Here is a 13,691-nt window from a genome sequence, read left to right as displayed (position 1 = left end):
TAGTTTTTTACTATCACTTTCGAATCAAGTTCAATACAGTTTTGAACCGGTTTGAAACAATTTTATAAATGTAAACTTATTTAATATTTTAAACAAGTTTTAATTTAAAATTGATTTCGAAATTCTTTTGACGTAAAAATTTCGATATTTTTCGAGAAAATTTTTTTCAATAAAAATAGAAATAAAAAAATTGTGATAAAAGTTTTGATTATTTTTATAAAATTAATTTCAAAATTCTTTTGACAAAAATATTTCAAAATTATTTTTTTAAGAAATTTTTTTTTGAGAAAAATAAATATAAAAAATTTATTTTTAAAAAAACAGGTTCAACAAAATTTTTTGATTATTTTTCTCAAAAGTTTTCCAAAAAAAATGATTTAATTTTTTGTTTTTTGAAAATAAAAAGTTTCTATATTTTCTTTCAAAAAAAATAAATTTTGAAAATTTTCTAAAAAAAATATCTTAATTGAGTTTAAAAATGTTTTTGTTAAACTGATTTTTGAATTAAATTGGTTAACTCGTTTGTTTTAAATATGTATTCAATTTATGAATCATTTAATTGGTTTGTTTTTTAATACTCTCTCTTAACCTTTTATCCGCTCTCGCTTTCTTATTCTTCGTTCTTTGAAGAAGGGGTGGTTTAGAGCTATTTTTAGCTAAGAGTTACCCATTTGCATTGTTTTTATCGGTTTTATATCTAAGTGATTTCAAAATAGATCTAGTTTTTCTTTCATTTTTCCGTAATTGCGTTTGAGTGTGACGATGTTTTATCTTGGTGCATTAGTTGTTTGATTTTTCATCTTGTTGTAATATTTTTTGGTTCAAATTGACAAATCTGTTTCGGTCAATTACATATTTAGTCAATGACTTAGTCATCAATGTTATAGATCTAGAAATATGAGTATTTCAATCACTTAGATTTTGTCATATTTATAAGTATTTTACTATTTTATAATATTTGAGGCACTGTTAATTTATCCGTAGATTGATCATTTTCAAAGGAAGGTTGAATTTGTATTATTTTCGATTTATTTTACCTATTTCAACATATGAATATCTTTTTAAGTATAAAAAGTACTATATAGTAGAAAAGTTGGATATTTGGTCCTCACAATTGAAAACACTATATTTCATGTTGAGGCTATTTTTAAGGGTCATCAAGGTAAATCCATAATTGAACCTACATTTAAGGATCACCTAAGCTACATTTCAAATGTAGGGAATCAATAGCACATAGCACACTACAATAGCAAAACTGCATTCATGGTATATTGGAGCTACATTTAAGGGTACATTTCAATCTAAGGCAATCCATCAATGAGGATCATTTAAGGGTCACTGAAACTACATTATAAAAAATAGGTAATCCATCATTGAGGATACATTTCAAAGCAAGGAATTCCATCACAAGCAGTACTATGTAGTAAAAAACATTCATTTTGGGTCATCAAAATTTAAAGCATGCATTAATAATTATTAATTATCGAGGCTACATTTAAGAGTCATTATTATTACATTTATCATTAAGTAAACTCATCAATGAGCCATATTTAAGGCTGCTGTTAAAGATCATTAGACCACGTTTAACAAAAAAACAAATTTAAAGCCATTGATGCTACGTACTTAGTCTGATATTTTCAAGGATGAAGCATATTTGATATACAAATTTCATTACTTATATGAACAAAATGAGTAAACTAAATCATTTGCCGAAATGTAAAATGCAATGGATTGTGGAATGATTGAGATAATATTTTTTTAAATATATTTTAATGCAATAAAAGAGATGTTGAAAAGGTTTTGTAAGTAAAATACCAATGCAAGAAAAACGTTTTAGTATGAGATGCAATTGGATGTAACAAAATGTAGATGAAGAGATTTATAAACTTGACAGAAATCCAAGAACACAAAACTTACAATGCATGTTTTTAGAAAAACAAGTTTTTATAATGAAAATCAATATGTGCAAGCTTTTTTTAAAGAGTATTGCAGAAGTATAAATTAGGAAAATGACAATAAGCAAGAAATTAAAGTGCTGGAAGGTAGACAAAGAAAAAAAATGTGCAGAATTAAAGTGCAAGAATCATAAAGAAAGAGAAAGAAAAAAATCTTTGTATAATTATGCAATTCCCCCATGATATATATATATAGGATTTTATATACAATTTTTATTTGCATTGTATTTTCCTGTATGTGTTAGTTTTTAGATAGTGACCCTATTCTAATATTGAGGACAGAGCTAATCCCCTTGATTCTTAAAGTTTTGAGTTGTTTCAGAATTGCAACAAGGATGAAGATATGGTGAATTGATGATTTGGATTGACAATCGAAAGCGGTGAGGCTTGATGCTACTTGTAGGTCCTCCATAACTAATCATCCTCAATTTACTGTTTTAAGATCAACTTAGGGTTTTATTTAAGTGTTTTATTTATTCTATTCCTTTTGGAATTTTGTTAATACAATGGAAATTCTTTATTTGAAACTGTTGTGACTATTTTTGTTCAATGTGAATTGTTTAGTTGTGACTAAGTCCGTCAAAATCATTTTATATTATGAAACAATGATCGTAATCGTCATTTTTAAAAAGTAATTGTACAATTAAATACTTGACTTTGATTTTAAATTAAATGACCTTAATGAATATTTTATTTATAAGTGTTAGTTGTCTTTTTTTTTTAATAAAAAAATATACACTTTCGCTGTTAAGAATCAAAGTGATACAAGCCTCTTTTATTTGAAGGATTGTCCCTTATACTTATGTTTCTTCTTTAGTTCGTTGATGTCATTGCTTCTAGAATCTAATTGAAAAACGATATTTGTCGGAAACTTGCATTTAAATCGGACGATTCACTATTAGATGATTAAAACTAGATATAACTTATTTCTTTTTACTCGTTCACCATTTCACTCTAGTGTTGGAAGAAGGTGAGTTCCAGATGATATGGGTCGTGAGTGTGGCTGACTATTTATGTGGTACTCATTTGCTATCAGACATGAGTACCATAATGTCTACTCTTTTGTGTCACATACTCCATACATACTACTATGGTTGTTTAGACAATTACTTAGATGAGATCACCTTTTTTATTTTATTTTATTTTCTTTCCTTTCTTTGGTTTGCTATCACGATATGCTACATGTACACTTCAACAAATGTTAGAGCATAAATTACTCTCTTATATTTATTATTATCAAAACATCAAAGATTACATTATTCTTGAACCAATATAATTATTATAATTTTCATCTTTTTTATGATAATAAACTATAATTTTTTATAAACATTTTTCTAAGGGACCCCTCTAACACAACAAAATTAACAAAACAAAATAAAGAAAAAAAATTATTAAATACAAAGAAATGATGTTTAACAAAAATTTAAAGGTTTCACTAAATTTGATAAACATAATCTTTGAAAATAATATCATGTAGATAAATTATTGATACCAATAGATTAATAATTCAATAATTTTTAATATTTGTATTGATACTCTAGCTGTTCAAATTAGTATTTTGAGATGCTAAGCTCAAAACGTAATATTATCTATGTTTTGTGGGATTGTAAATCCTAACAGAGCGAGGTAGATTAATATGTATCAACATAAGAATATTTAAGATATTCATCAATTTGTCAGAACTGAATTTTTAAGATGTTAAGTTTAGAAATAAAGTTATGAAATAAGGTTGACTCATGAGATTTAAATGTTATCTCAATGACCCTTTAACGTGGCATCGATGATAATTTCCCTATTTTTGGTAAATGTAACCTCCGTTACCCTTCAAGGTGGCATGATGAAATGATTTCCATATTTTAAAATAAAGCCTTGATGACCCCTAAAGGTAGGCTAGGTGATATATTTGTTGTGTCATGATTCTTGATTACCCTAAATATAGATTGACTATTGCATAGAGTTCTGATCAATTTTGTTATATATTTTAAAATGTACACTACATCATAGTGTACGGTCAACAACGATTCTTAAGTAAAAACGATGTTGTATTATATTTTAAGAATACATTAAATCTTAGATAATATTTTTTTGAAAAGCATTGTCGTATGTGCATGCCTTTTAAAGCGTTTTTTCAAAAAGCGCTGTCATAAGTAATAATATTTATATTATAACAAAGCTTTTATCAGTACTTTTTATCAAATTAAAGTGTTGTCATAGGTATAATAACAACGTCTTGATAAGTCCATAGGGTCTACACCAATGGAATTTTTTTTTTCTTTTAAAACTAGTGTTTTATTAAAAAAACTTAAAAGAAGCTTTTTGTTAGTTTTTTTTATATAACCTTTATTTGTTAAGAAAAAAAGGGGAGAACTCTTCTTAATATCACTCATGCTAAAACCTCCTTCAAAATACCTTGATTTAGAATACCCTATTTCAAACTATCCCCTCCGACCTTTATCTCTGAAAATCTATTTAAACTTTAAAAGAAAAAACAACTATCATCCGTGACACAAATTGAACTCTCTTGCCTCGGCTTCGACGTGTGCTGAATTCTCTGACCTCATAGATTCGACGTCGTTCTCTCTCTATTGCTTGCTCTCTATCTCAAAGGCATTCTACATCACAAGTAAGAACTTGTTCGCCATCGTGATATTCTCTTTCTTCATAGTTGTGTGTTATTTTTCCATTTACTTCTCATTAATTGATTAAAAAAACTAAAAACCAAATTTTATTTTGAAACTTTAACTCTTACTCTGTTAAAAATCTAATTTTCGAAAAGGTTTTGGTTAGAATTTGTGTTTCTCTTACCTTATTGTGTTTAGGTTAAATAATGTGATATATGGAATGATTCTTGTTATTCTCTGCACCATTTATTTGTAGAAAGTTGTATCTGATTTGTGTTATCTTTTCTGTAAACCAAGTCCGCCTTCGTGTAAAATGGGACGATGCAACAAACATTTCTTAAGTATGGTGAGTAGTTTTTTGATATCTACTAAGAGGAATGCACATTAATTATGGATGATTTCAATGGATACACTGACTACCTGGCTGGTAGTATTAAATCTAGGGTCTATGGTCAATGGTTAATGAAACATGCTGATAATATTTTAAAAGTATATTTTTCAACCCTCTTGCAAGCCTCTTGTCACTTGTATTCTTCTATACTTCATACATTTCATGAATTATTAATGTGAACTTTACTTTCCTCTGAAATTAGTGATAAAGCATCACATCATAGTATATAGTCTGGGTGTATTTATTTCTTTTCTTTTCTTTTTTCCATCTAACTGTTAGTCATGTCTTCTTTCTTTAGGTCTATTCCACGTCCATGGCAATGCTGCTGACAATGACTATCAATATTCCTCTTCACCTTCTAACCTACACTGCAGGTAAGTTTCCTGCCCAAGCAATTCCAAAATTTGTATGCAATCACTTCGTACTCTCCCCTCATGTCCGAAGATTTAGGTCAAATCAATTTGCTTCACAAAATTTAGAATTTAACATGCCACATGATGATATAGTCATAGGTTGTTATGTTACAGGATAAGCAAAGCTGTTTTGCTGTTACTATATTCTTAAATTGTGTGAAATGCTTTATTTGATTATTCTTACTTATTCCGATTTATTGTTTCATGTAATGAAGTATTTTTTTTATAATAGTATATTTAACGAATGTTGTTTCTTGTTTGTTCAGATTTTTGTTGAAATTGAATATTTTTATGATTGTTCAAAACCTTTCATGTCATTGTTGACTGGCTATAACTGGATAATAATTTTCTGTTTATTTCTCTTTGCAGCTTTTCTTGGGAATTATAATTTGTATGATGTCTCTCACATGTACGTAACACTTCAGATAACTAAAATAACATGTTTAAATGACTAAGTGCCAGATTGACTACTAGTTTTCATCTATAAACTAAGTGTCAGAATGACGTTTTTTTTTTCTTTGAACTATGGACGAGAACATTCTTTGTCTTCTTGACAAACAAATTTTTAGTCTTTTGCAGCGGTGATAAGGATCAGGCTCAAGAAAGAATCAATAAGTTGGCCAAAATACTCAAAGATTAGGAAGTAGGCTCCATAATACATGATGCAGGTGTTGGAAATATTAGCCGCATCATACAAAGGGATGAAGGGCGAGCCCTGATGCGGCATTCATTTCACTGGTCTACTGAAAAGTTATATTATGAAGAGGAACCTCTGTTGCGTCATTTGGAATCTCCCCTATTCATTTATCTTGAATTGGTTAGTTATTTCATGGTTCCAGTCCCAATTTTGTTTTATATGGTGGGAAAGCAGCATATTCCACTTGTATGTTTGATCTTTAACTCCTTAATATTTGTGTGATATAGGACAAACTTAAAGGCTATGAGAATAAACGGTATACATCATCCCGAGATCGTCAATGGCACCTGTACACGGTTTTGGATAGCAAGCCACAACCAACTATGTTGTATTCTTTTTTTAAATAATATTCATATATATATATATATATATATATATATATATATTGTTTTATTAGTGTGTAGTAAAGAAGATTTCATCTGATTTTTACAAATTGGATGTTAATATCAGAAAAATTAACATAGATGCTAGTCAAGACAACAGTTGAGGCAATCTTGGAAGAACTGGCACATGAAATCCATTCCTCTGTTGGTGTAGGAATGCATAGATTAGGGCTTTTTGTATGGGAAGTCAAGCTCTGGATTGCAGCATGTGGACAGGCAAATGGTGCTTGGAGGATCATTGTAAACAATGTGACTAGTCATACATGCATTGTACATGTTAAGTCTTTATTTTCTTAAAAGTTTCAAGGAATGCTTCCTATAATACCACAACTTTCCTATTCAAATTGTAACAGATAAACCAGAAGATTAGCCATGTTAATAATGAACAGAAAGCATTTTATTATGTATTTGATAGAGAAGTGCTAATTAGTATCAAGTGTTATTGTTATAGCCCATATGCTCTAAGTATCTACAATCAATACGCATTTCATGAATACAACTCGTTATCAATTCATCTGTTGGAGTTTTTCACAAGACTTGTGATGAAACCTTTTGATTGGAAAGGCTCTTTGGGTAAGAGAGAAAAGACAAGTACAAAAGCTTTATGAAATACCTACGACACTATTTGTTTTTTAAAAACACTATTATATACCTACAACAACACTGTTTAGAAAAAACGCTATTAAATACTTACAACAACACTTTTTAGAAAGTAAAAAAAACGCTATAAGATACCACCTACGAAAGTGCTTTTTAAGAGAGCATTGTAAAATAAGACACCTATAACAGCGCTTTTATCCAAAAAGCGCTTTAAGTTTCTATCTACGATGGTGCTTTTCAAAAAAGTGCTATTAAATATCACATACGATAGCGCTTTTTACACTTTAAAAAGCGTTGTTGCATTTTTTAACAGTACTATATACTATAGCGCTTAAAAGCATTGTTAAATGCATAGAAAAAAACATCGTTAATGCCTAATTTTGGTGTAGTGAATGGAGCTTGAACTAATACTTTGGGGCTGTCGAATATTTAAATTTCGAATTGATAAATTAAATATAGTATTTTATTTGAAGATAAAATAATAAAGGCCAAATATGTTTTTAGTCCCTATAAATTTCATTATTTCGATTTTAGTCCCTATAAAAATAAATACAACTTTTAGTCGTTCCAAATTATCATGCATGCAGTTTTAATCTTTGTTGCTAAATCAATATATATTTTTTAATGAATTTTTGTAGGCATGTTAACAACATTTTAAATAGTTCCTTCACAAAAAAAAAAAACTCAAAACTTGACTTTTAGGTCCATATTTTTGTTACTTTTATCTTAAATTTTTTACATGTAAAAAACTCATTAAATTCATTCGAAGTTAAAAAATTATAAATCCTTTTGTAAAAGCTTTTATAATGTTCTAAACATGTTTGGAAAAAATCATTCAAAGTTTATAAAGTTGAAAGACAATTAAACATGTTTTATTTTAGCAGAGACTAAAACTGTTTGTTGGATTATTTTCTAGGAACTAAAAGTTGTATTTTTATTTTAGAGAAATTAAAATTGAAATGTTGAAATTTTATAGGGACTAAAAACATGTTTTACCCAAATAATAATTAGTTTTATCCATTGTTTCCAAATATTTTGAGACTACCATAAAATAATATTGCAGCATTGTCTCAATACACATTGGCAAGTGTTCGACAACAGATTGATAATAGTAATCATGACGTGGAGAATATGTTCACTACGCCAAAAATGACATTTAATAGCGCTCCATTTATAGCGCTTGCTAAATACAAGCGTTGTTGTAAGTATATTTTAAAAATAACGGCGCCTTTTACAACACTTTTTTGACAAATGCTGTGAAAAAAGCGTTGTTGTAGGGTCATATAGCGTTTGCGCATAATGTTATAAGGCTTTTACAGCGCTTTTCGCAAAAGCGCTGTAAAATGAAGCGCTTTTGCATATTATTTTACAGCGCTTCTTTCACAAGCGCTGTAAAATACATGCGCTTTCAATCAATTTAACTACATATTACAGCGCTTTTTGTACAAGCGCTGTAAAATACATGTGCTTTCAAATATTTGAACTACCTATTACAGCGCTTTTTTTACAAGTGCTGTAAAATACATGCGCTTTCAATCAATTTAACTACCTATTACAGCGCTTTTTGTACAAGCGCTGTAAAATACAGGCGCTTTCAAATAAATATAATTTACTTTTAAAACAAATTTACGATCCCTCATCACCTCTACTCTGGGAACCCTCATATCATCTACGTACTGTGCAGGCATCTACGTTGTCTCAGGTATTTTTTAATTTGTTTTTGTCAAAAAATCTTTAGTTTTTTAATAATTGAAAACTAAAAATTGTTATATATATATATATATATTAAATCACATTTTTTTTTTGAAATTTGTTGACCTGTTCTGTTTTGAAATCTTTTCTGTTTTGTAATTGTTATTAGATATGTTGATATTGGTTTCTTTTTGAAACTTGTTGATATGTTTTGAAAGCTTATTCTTTTTGTAACTACATTTATATAGGTCGTATAATATGGATAGGAAATGGATGTATGCCAATCAATTGTCAAAAGAGTATGAAAATGGAGTGAAAGAGTTTGTTGAGTTTGTAGTGAAGAATGCAAAAGATCCAAATAGAGTCGTTTGTCCTTGTTTAAAATATTGTTTTGGAAAACGTGTTAGAGAAGATGAATTAGAAGGACATCTAGTATGTAATAGAATTGATCAAAGCTACACATGTTGGATAAGACATGGTGAGAAAAAAAAAGGAAACATTAATTTTGAGAATAGTTCTACATATGCTTCAACTGATTTCGATACAGATACATATGAGCCGGACCGAGTTGATGAGATTGCAAAAGCAGTTGAAGAAGATCTTCGAGATTGTCCTAAAATGTTTGAAAGTTTGTTGAGTGATGCAGAGAAAGAATTATATAATGGTTGTACTAAATTCACAAGACTGTCAGCGATATTAAAGTTGTACAACTTAAAAGCGAGTAATGGATGGTCTGATAAAAGCTTTACGGAATTATTAACACTCATAAAAGATATGTTGCCAGATGATAATGAACTTCCCAGTCGAACCTACGAGGCTAAACGGATTTTGTGTTCTATTGGAATGAGTTACGAAAGGATTCATGCGTGTCCTAACGATTGCATTTTATTTCGAAACGAATATGAACTACTTAAGGCGTGTCCGAAATGCAATGTCTCTCGATATAAGAAGAAAGAATCTACTCCAGCAAAAGTCGTGTGGTATTTTCCTATAATACCAAGATTTAGGCGCATGTATCGCAGTGAAGAAGATTCAAAACACTTGACATGGCATGCAGATGAAAGAATTAGAGATGGAATGTTTCGACACCCTGCAGATTCCCCACAATGGGCAAAAATTGATCACGAGTATCCTGAATTCGGGATAGAGTCAAGAAATCTAAGACTTGCACTTTCTACTGATGGAATGAATCCACATGGTCTTCAAAGCATCTCACATAGCACGTGGCCTGTGATTTTGGTAATATATAACCTACCTCCATGGTTATGTATGAAGCGTAAGTTTATGATGTTGTCTCTGTTAATTTCTGGACCCAAACAACCGGGGAATGATATCGACGTATACTTGACTCCTTTAATTGAAGATTTAAAAATTCTGTGGGAGACAGGTGTGGAAGTTTATGATGGGTATAGGAAAAAGTGTTTCAATTTGAGGGCTATGTTGTTCGGCACAATTAATGATTTTCCAGCATATGGTAATTTATCAGGATATAGCATTAAAGGTCAGTGTGCATGTCCTATATGTGAAGAGAGTACAAATTGGATGCGGTTGAAACATTGTAAGAAGAATGTGTTTCTTGGACATCGTAGATTTTTACCTTATAGTCATCAGTATCGTGGGTGGAGAAATGCATTCAATGGAAAATCAGAGGAAGGTAAAGCTCCTTTAGCACCGACTGGATATCAAATACTTGAAAAAGTACAAGGTTTGACCAATAAATTTGGCAAACCTTTTGCGGGAGAGCTGGTGAAAACTGGGTGGAAGAAAAAGTCAATTTTCTTTGAATTGCCATATTGGAAGTCATTGTATGTAAGACATTTCCTCGATGTGATGCATATTGAAAAAAATGTATTTGAAAGTGTTATTGGTACGTTACTCAATGTTCCAGGAAAGTCTAAAGATGGCGTCAATGCAAGATTGGACTTGGTCGATATGGGAATAAGAAATGAACTGGCTCCAGTAAAGAAAGGAAATCGCACATATCTACCTCCAGCCGCTCATACTCTATCTAGAAAGGAAAAAATTGTTTTATGTAAATTTCTACACGAAGTTAAAGTTCCAGAAGGATACTCTTCGAACATTAAAAATTTGGTTTGTATGAAAGACCTCAAGTTAAAAGGTTTGAAGACCCATGATTGTCATATTATAATGGAGCATTTGCTACCAATAGGTATACGTTCCATTTTACCTGAAAAAGTTCGACTAGCCTTAACTAGATTATGTTTCTTCTTCAGGGAAATTTGTAGTAAAGTGATCGACCCTCAGAAATTACCGACATTGCAGAGGGAAATTGTTGTTACTTTGTGTGAGCTTGAAATGTATTTCCCACCATCGTTTTTTGATATAATGGTTCACCTTACTGTTCATCTGGTTAAGGAGACACAACTTTGTGGGCCAGCTTATATGAGATGGATGTATCCGATAGAACGATATATGAAAATATTAAAAGGGTACGTAAAAAGTAGAAGTCGACCAGAAGGTTGTATTGCTGAACGATACATTGTTGAAGAGGCTGCTGAATTTTGTACTGAATATCTGTCCAATGTTGAATCCATAGGGCTTCCCATGTCTCGTCATTCGGGAAGACTATCAGGAGAAGGGATAACTGGAAGGAGACTACTGACTATATCAAGGACAGAATGGGAGCAGGCACAATTGTATGTTCTGCACAATGATGATGAGGTTCAACCGTATGTTACAATACACATTGATCAGTTATCTCGTTTGAACATGAATAGGAATCAAAATTGGATAACTCGAGAGCACAATCGAAGTTTTGTAACATGGTTAAAAAATCACATAATGTCAAAATTTGATATAGACCCCGGATCAATTTCAAATAGATTGAGGTGGCTAGCAAATGGTCCGAGCTTACATGTCTTTTCTTACACTGGTTATGTTATTAACGGCTACACATTTTATACCAAAGAACAAGATGATCAGACCACTATGCAAAATAGTGGAGTCACTCTCGTAGCTGAAGCGATGCATGTCTCAAGTGCAAAAGACAAAAACCCAATATATGCAAATCTATCATATTTTGGGGTTATCGAGCGCATATGGGAGTTAGACTACACAATGTTTCGTGTTCCTATATTTGGTTGCAAGTGGGTCGATAATAATAATGGCGTTCGGATTGATGAGTCAGGATTCTTGCTTGTCGATTTTAATAGGGTGGGATACAAAGACGAGCCTTTTATTTTAGCGTCGCAAGCTCAACAAGTGTTTTATGTCACTGATCCTTCTAATGATAAATGGTCTGTTGTCCTATCGACCAATAAAATAAGTGATGATAACAATAATGATGAAGATGTTGGTAATGATCTTTTATTTGCAACATCACAACAACCACATGAAATTGATTCAACTGATGATGGTTTATATCTTAGAGATGATCATGATGAGAGAATTTGGATTAGTCCATCGTTTCGTATTGTAAATGGACAAACAAATGTGAATCCCACCAGGAAAAGAAGAAGGGCATCTTAATGTACATGTTTAATTGTTTTATATAAGCCATGCATGTAATCTGAAGTGTGTTAATGTAAATATGCATGTAATCTGAACTGTGTTAATGTAAATACGCATGCAATCTGAATTGAGTGTTTTATACTAAGTTCTGATTAATTTATTTTCTGATTAATTTATTTTCTGCTTATATTTAGCTTGATTTGAGTGTTTTATACCAAGTTCATGTAACAATGAGTGTTTTATATTTAGCTTGATTTACATGAGCTGAACTGAATATAAATTAGTAATTTACATGAACTGAACATAGAGATTCTCTTTTGCTCAGTGCATATATAGATTCTTCAGAAGTTCTCATTTCTAATAATTCATCATCTCCTAAAGTATTGTGATAAAGACAATGATAACAATGTTTTTAATCCAATAAACAATGATAACAATGTTTTTAATGTCATCCCAACCCAAATAAACCAAACACCAAAATAAAATAAAGAGACATTTTGCAGCGCTTATTTGAAAAAGCGCTGTAAAAGACCCTTTTAAAAATAAAATAAAAAGACATTTTACAGCGCTTATTTGAAAAAGCGCTGTAAAAGGCTTTAAAAATAACATTCATCAGACACCTAACAGGACCTTATCTAACAGGATTTTCTTCAAACACCTTGTACGCATCATGGGAATCCCCCAAAAACACATTGTTAACAAAAACATCAGACTCAAACCCATTTTTCGCAACATGGCAATGAACCTGAAGACCAAGTTTCGAACCACTTATCGACGAATTAGCACACGATTTAAGAAGGAAAGGGAATGTAAAGAGAGAAAAAGGGTGTTGAGGTGGAGATTGAATTGTGAGAGAGTAAGCTTTGATGTTTGTGAAGAAGATGCATAAAATGAGAAGAGTTTGGTGAAGAGGAAGATAAGCGCTGTAATAAAACAATGAGGCCTTTTACAGCGCTTATTTAAAAAAGCACTGTAACAGGCTTTAAAAAAAACATTAATATACCATAATAAAACAAGGAGGTCTTTTACATCGCTTTTTCAAATAAGCGCTGTAAAAGACCCTTTTAAAATTAACATAATGAGACCTTTTACAGCGCTGATTTGAAAAAGCGCTGTAAAAGGCTTTAAAAAAACATTCATATAACATAATAAAACACGGAGGTCTTTTACGGCGCTTATTGGGAGAAGCGTTGTAAAAGAGCCTTTTAAAAATTTAAATAAAGACGCCTTTTAGAGCGCTTTTCAAACAAGCGTTGTAAAAGACTTAGGCCTTTTAGAGCGCTTTTTAAACAAGCGCTGTAAAATGCTTATAAAAAAGCGCTGTAAAAGGGTTACGTATATATAACAGTAACTGCTTCAATTTCCTCTTCATTACATAAACTTCACTATCATCTCCACCTTCATCGTTCTTCTCTTCTTTTGCAAACCCTATCATCCCGTTCATTACGAACCTTATTTCCACGATCAT

The 13,691-nt window shown here is 30.9% G+C and overlaps 1 long non-coding RNA gene across 6 annotated transcripts; it reads left to right on the top strand.

Moving 5' to 3' along the window:
* Window positions 1–4,328: 4,328 nt before the first annotated feature.
* On the top strand, window positions 4,329–6,913 carry LOC101502948 (uncharacterized). 6 transcript variants are annotated; one of them, XR_003470197.2, is made up of 6 exons: window positions 4,329–4,578; window positions 5,266–5,341; window positions 5,750–5,789; window positions 5,960–6,197; window positions 6,305–6,402; window positions 6,528–6,913. It is a non-coding gene; the product is annotated as an uncharacterized lncRNA (long non-coding RNA). The 6 variants fall into 6 exon arrangements; XR_012162679.1 differs by adding an exon at window positions 4,874–4,922 and having other exon boundaries at window positions 6,305–6,913; XR_012162675.1 differs by having other exon boundaries at window positions 6,305–6,913.
* The last annotated feature ends 6,778 nt before the right edge of the window (window positions 6,914–13,691 follow it).

Source organism: Cicer arietinum, chromosome 4 (genome assembly GCF_000331145.2).
Source record: "Cicer arietinum cultivar CDC Frontier isolate Library 1 chromosome 4, Cicar.CDCFrontier_v2.0, whole genome shotgun sequence".
NCBI classification, from domain to species: Eukaryota; Viridiplantae; Streptophyta; class Magnoliopsida; order Fabales; family Fabaceae; genus Cicer; species Cicer arietinum.
This window is presented reverse-complemented; position numbering and strand designations above follow the sequence as displayed.